Genomic DNA, 6,495 nt, shown 5'->3' with positions numbered 1-6,495 from the left:
GCATGGGTTGCCGTCTCTCTCTCTCTCTCTCTCTCTCTCTCTCTCTCTCTCTCTCTCACCTACATACTTTCGTTTTCTCAGTTTCCATTATGAGGAATATCTGGCTACATATTTTATAAAATAATACTTATTGAATTTTATTAACAGTTAAAATTTAACCATAAGGAATTAAAAAACCTAAAATATCTTTCCCTTTAAATACATCTGCTTGGCCCTATCCTGCTAGCTGGCACTTGTTTTTGCTCTGCCCCATACAAATTTTGTATAACTCAACAAATAGGAAATTTATTATGAAAACATAGTTCTAAATTTTAAATATGATGTCTGTGCATATATATGATTATTTTTCGAAAAAAGTCGGTCCCGCTTTGTTCAAGGATCCAAACCCTTCATATGGATTACCATAACATAAATATGTTGTGCCTCAATAATACTAACCCCGGATCAACAGAACGATGACATTACAGAAAATGATGCAGATCGGAGGGTTAGGATCAACCTAAGGGGATGAATTTTGGGGCACAGCCTACTTACATTAAGGTGACCCAAACGAATTATTTAAATCTAGAGGAATGATAGATGCAAAGACGCCCTTGCAGAAAGAGCTGGAAAGAGCCCTTGATTTGATCCACATCATTAACTAAAACTGAATTTACTTTGAAAGCTGGTTGAATAGTACACGATAATGTGAGTTAGTGAAATTATCAAAACATTTTCCCAACCGAAATCTTTCTTGTATGCATGCGTCACAATATGTATATGCCATCTACCTTGTTCAATCTGGACCAAATCATCATGGCCTGGTTTGGATTGTAGGAATTTTATGAAAAATGAAAGGAAACACTTATCCAATTTTTCTTTCTTTTCCACTGTTTGATTTTATATGAAAAAAATAACTTGAACCTGTTCAATTTTTGGTGAAAAACAAACTTTCAATTTATGATGTATTTTTCTAAATAAGCTGTAACCATATCATTTCCCTCTATTTTCCTACAAGGAAAGAATTCCTGCAATCCGAACGGTCACTTTGTTGGATAATCCATTAGTAGGGTTTGACGGGATTAGTATCATGGACAACTCTGTAGTTTTTTGACGGTCTAGATTGACCAAAAGTGTCTTTGATCTAATTCTCATTTTGTAATATATATACCTGAATCTTCTTTAAATAAATAGAAAATAAATAAAGATAATGAGTGTGAGAGCTACCATCCTTTAATGTAAGGTGAAGGAATTATTGATGAGTGATTTAGAGTGTGAGGCACGCTGTGGAAGTATTCTCTTGACTCTCATGTTAGACGGATAGAAAAAGAGGGGACCTTTCCTGTCACAGTTGTGGGTCTCACTCTTTATGAGATGTCATTATTACGCGTTTTTCCCTTATTTGTGAGCTCCGCTTCTACTTTAGACATTTGGACGGTATGGATTTATGAACGGTGAGGTGGCGAAGACTGGGAAGACTTTGGATCCACCTTCCACCTTTCCTTCTCTACATATATCTATGTTTAAGCTTAGAGTGAAACTACAACCGAGCTTTTAGTTTGGAGATAAACTAAACTATCGTCTTCGATCTAATTCTCATTTAGAGTGTGAGGCACGCAGTGGAAGTATTCTCTTGACTCTCATGTTAGACGGATAGAGAAAGAGACGACCTTTCCTGTCACGGTTGTGGGTCTCACTCTTTAAGAGATGTCACTATTAGTACGCGTTTTTTCCTTATTTGGACATTTGGATGGTCTAGATTTATGAACGGTGAGGTGGCAAAGACGGGAAAGACTTTGGATCCACCTTCCACCTTCATTCTCTACATATATCAAATTGGAAGGTAAACAAAATAATTATACTCTCTTGATCATACCCAAAATATCTCTTGGATTTTAGATACCGTGGAGACTACTTTGAGTCATGTGGGCCTGTTATCAATGAATGTAAGAAGAGACGAGTGATTGTGATGGTCATGTGGCATATATGACACGACATCGACTATTAAATTTTAATTGTTTAAATCTCTATCAACAAGACTGTTTTCTCACTAGTAGACATTAAAAACAGTCCGAAGTAGAATCGAACGGCTTGGGAGTTGCCGAGTTGGGACGGTGGGAGTGGGAGTTGCGAGTAGTTTCCAGACAAAGGAAAAAGGAACTGTGTTTTTTTAGTGTGAAGTTCAAGTTAGGGTTTACTTTAGGGCAGTGATATTTTCCCAATTCCCCCTCCCCCCCACACCACCAGCGTGATGGATAAAATCACCCCCCTTGAGTCCTTGACATTTCTTTTAAGTTTCAAAGGTAAAGGAAAACGTCAAAGTGGAGAATTTATCCTCGTGCAGTGAACCAATCTCACGATTATCATTGCCCTTACTTTATTTTTATATTTTGCTACTTTTCAACTGTTGTTTTCTAGAAAGGCATAGAAAAACTTTTCTAAAACTTTTAAAACATGTAATTTATTTAGTTTTTTTTTTTTAACTCATGGGGGGCAGCTGCCCCCTTATTACATACGTGGCTCCGCCACTAGCCCCACACAAATTTTGTATAAATCAACAAATAGGAAATTAAATATGAAAACATAGTTCTAAATTTTAAATATGATGTCTGTGCTTGATACGAGTCTTTTTCAAAAAAAAGTTGGTCCTGCTTTGTTAAAAGATCCAAACCCTTCATTTGGATTACCATAACATAAATATGTTGTGCCTCAATAATCATCTCCACGGGATGATCCTAACGGATGATCCTCCCCGGATCTGTTACATTACAGAAAATGATACAGATCGGAGGGTTAGGATCATCCTAAGGGGATGAATTTTGGGGCACAGCCTACTTACATTAAGGTGACCCAAACGAATTATTTAAATCGAGAGGAATGATAGATGCAAGGATGCTCTTGTATAAAGAGCTGGAAAGGGCCCTTGATTGGATCCACATCATTAACTAAAACCGGATTTACTTTTTTCAACTGATTTGGACGGTTACAGAAAATGATGTGATGAGGGAAAACCCAATTAATTTGAGACAGATCCGAGTGGACTCCCCAAAAATCAGGTTGCCAGTTTTGAGCCAAGGGCGCCGAATGGAAGATATTTTGGGTGTGAATTTATCAGGAAGTACCCATGAAAAAAATCCAATCATCATGTATTTCCTTTTTAGTGTCAATTTTTTTTGCCATAAAATGGGCGTAAAAGTTTACAGTCTTGAATTGTTTACTTTAAAATTTTGCACTTATTTGTTTTTAGCTGTGCATAACTCGTTATCTCCTTTTGAAAAATGCCCAAAGCAACTCTCTCCTGACAAAAATACTCATATCTCATAAAAATAACCAAACTACAGCTCGTTAAAAAAATGTAAAACCAGGTGGGTTGACCTCACCTAAAATGTAACTTAATGCCTAAGCAACCAATCTAAACCATCCATCTAAAGTTTAGCATCGTGTGAGTTTTCTAAAATAACTTAAGATAAATCGGTCATAACTTACTCAACTTAACTCCAATTTGCTCCTATGTCCAATGATAGGGACGAATATAGAATTTTAATAGTAAGAAACTTGCTCCTAAAGCTCGGCTCGTTAAGCTCACAAGGGAGGCTCGGCTCGGGCTCGGGCTCGAACCAGGCTCGGCTCGGCTCGGGCTTGGTCAGGCTTGGTCAGGCTCGCGAGCCTTACTGAGCTCGGGTTATATTATGTTCATACCCCCTCATCTTCCCTGGACAACCCTACTAGTGTAATTTGACTACTTTTTTTACACTATGGGGGGTGGTCCTAGTAACAAATGGGGTTCCAAAAATGAAGTGACATATTTTGCCCCCCCCCCTTTCACTCCATGGACAACCCTTTTAATGTATATATTAATATATAATATATATATTTAAATATATTAAATTCTTAACGAGCCTTAACGAGTGTGGACCCCGATCCGGGAGAGAGGCGGCGGTGAGGGACGAGCCCCACGCGCTATGGTCTCTATGGATCATCCACATGAATGGAGAGCTCTACCAAGGAACTCTCGAAAGAAGAATGCCTCTCACAGCATGAGTGACGATAAAAAGGTGAGATACCTCTCGATTCGGGGACTAGCCCAGATTCGAGGCATACCTTAAACAAAGAAGAGTCGCCATCCAAGGAAAAAGGCGAATGGGCCCTGGATCCCATACTATGCTTTGTTGCAACGGATAACCAGAGATATAAAATAAGGTTCGTGCCTGGTTACGAATTCGGAAGGTCTAAAGAGCACCTCATCCGCCCAAGTGCAAACACCTGGTCTCTTATGCCATTTACTTAATAATTTTGAAGAGTTTTGGACGAAAATCATATGAAATGGGAACACAAATCTCCGAGAAGACGTCTATCTAATCATGCATGTCTCGGAGGAATAATAAACACACATAAAAGAAATAAAAGTGTCACCTGAGAATAACTAGGTTATGAATGTCAAACCTAAATTGGTGTCTAAGTTCTGAATGTGCAAACACATGCATGCTACAGCTAAAAGCATAAGGTCTGCGCAATAAAGTAAGAAAACACTGCCAAACATAGAAAATGACTCGATACCATACAACCCTAAGACTCTAATCTATACCTAGGCCCGAGTCTTTAGATGATCTGATGTTCATCCAAAGAAGCCTACGTATCCCCACCTCCACGAGAATCAAGGCAACGTAGTTCTTCGCACCTATTCTAAGCTATGATGCCTAAGACATCTAGACCTCTATCCTAGACTCGATCTAAAAGACCGGACTAGTTCTTAAAGCTTCTTGTGTGATTATTTAAATTCCAATGGATTGTAGATTTTAGGACACCCTATATGCCCTAACTAAATACAGGTTAGCCCTAAGCTAATGCAGGTGGTTCCTATAATCTATGTGTAGCTAGGCTGTATATCCTAAGAAAAATAGTAGGATCTATCGCATCTTAGACCTAGTCATCAATTGGCGATGTGGATCGCCAACTGACCGGACGGAGGCGTAAAACTCTTAGCTAGGACTCACTCCTAACTCTAACACAAACAAATAAAACACACAACAAACAAACAACGAACGAGGGAGCAACTCCCGACTCAAAAACTCTCTAACTAGGACAACCTCCTAACTCTAGAGGAAGATCCTTTCGAAAAAATAATATTTTGAAAGATTTTTGTAATTTTGCAAGATTTAAAATGCTTATTTTTAAAGGTTTGGCTGGACTTGGGATGTGGATCCCAAGCTGCACTACGTACCCTGTTGAAAGGGATCAAGCCAACGTAGTTCGGAATAGAATTCCTAACTACTCTCTTAAGGACTCAAGATTTTTGAGATTTTTGGTTTTTCAGATGTTTTTTATGTTTTTGACACAAGAGGACAGAATCCTATCATCATAAGGGGAGGACAGACTCCTGATGTCCCGCAAAGGTTGGACAGCATCCTATGCTTTGCGGGGGGAATGAACAGAATAACAACTCTGCAAGGGTTGGACAGCATCCTGTACCTTGCAGGAGTGGATAAAAATCACATGATTTGACGAGAGGTTGGACAGAACCCTAACCCCTATGATGATAGGACAGACTCCTGAAAGATTGACTCTCTAACTAGGCGTAAAAGTTTACAGTCGTGAATTGTCTACTTTAAAATTTTGCACTTATTTGTTTTTAGCTGTGCATAACTCGTCATCTCCTTTTGAAAAATGCCCAAAGCAACTCTCTCATGACAAAAATACTCATATCTCATAAAAATAACCAAAGTACAGCTCGTTAAAAAAATGTAAAACCAGGTGGGTTGACCTCATTATCAAAACATTGTTGTGGAGATATCAGTCCCACCAGTTTTAAATATGCAGTTTATAAGAAGGCTATTGATTTTGGCACTACTTGGTTTTGATATTTCCACTAAGTTACCTTGTCTTTTATTTCATAATTTGCTTCAATAGCATTTTTTGAAATTGTGATATCCATTGACAGCTGGTTGCATAGTACAAGACAACGTGAGTTAGTGAAATTATCAAAACATTTTCCCAACAGAAATCTTTCTTGCATCTTCTTTAAATAAATAGAAAATAAATAAATAAATAAAGGTTACTCAAAATGATAATGATTGTGAGACCTGCCATCCATTAATGCAAGGTGAAGGAATTATTGATGAGTGATTTAGAGTGTGAGGCACGCAGTAGAAGTATTCTCGATCTTGACTGACTCTCATGTTAGATGGATAGAAAAATCACTCTTTATGAGATGTCATTATTACTACGCGTTTTTCCCTTATTTGTGAGCTCAGCTTCTACTTTAGACATTTGGACGGTCCAGATTTATGAACGGTGAGGTGGTGAAGACTGGGAAGACTTTGGATCCACCTTCCACCTTTCCTTCTCTCTCTCTCTCTCTCTCTCTCTCTCTATATATATATATATATATATATATATATATATATATAGAGGAAAGTGTTTCTACTCGGTCCCCTAGATAGGGTGCTGATTTTTTGGGCACACCCTATCTATGTTAAGACCTATCAAATGAATGCTTTGGATCATCCAAACAGCGTG

This window comes from Tasmannia lanceolata, unplaced genomic scaffold (genome assembly GCF_043159265.1).
Source record: "Tasmannia lanceolata isolate RefF3 unplaced genomic scaffold, GAP_Taslan_0.1 ptg000008l, whole genome shotgun sequence".
In the NCBI taxonomy this organism is placed as follows: domain Eukaryota; kingdom Viridiplantae; phylum Streptophyta; class Magnoliopsida; order Canellales; family Winteraceae; genus Tasmannia; species Tasmannia lanceolata.
The sequence above is the reverse complement of the archived record's forward strand: the minus strand, read 5'-3'. Positions refer to the sequence as shown.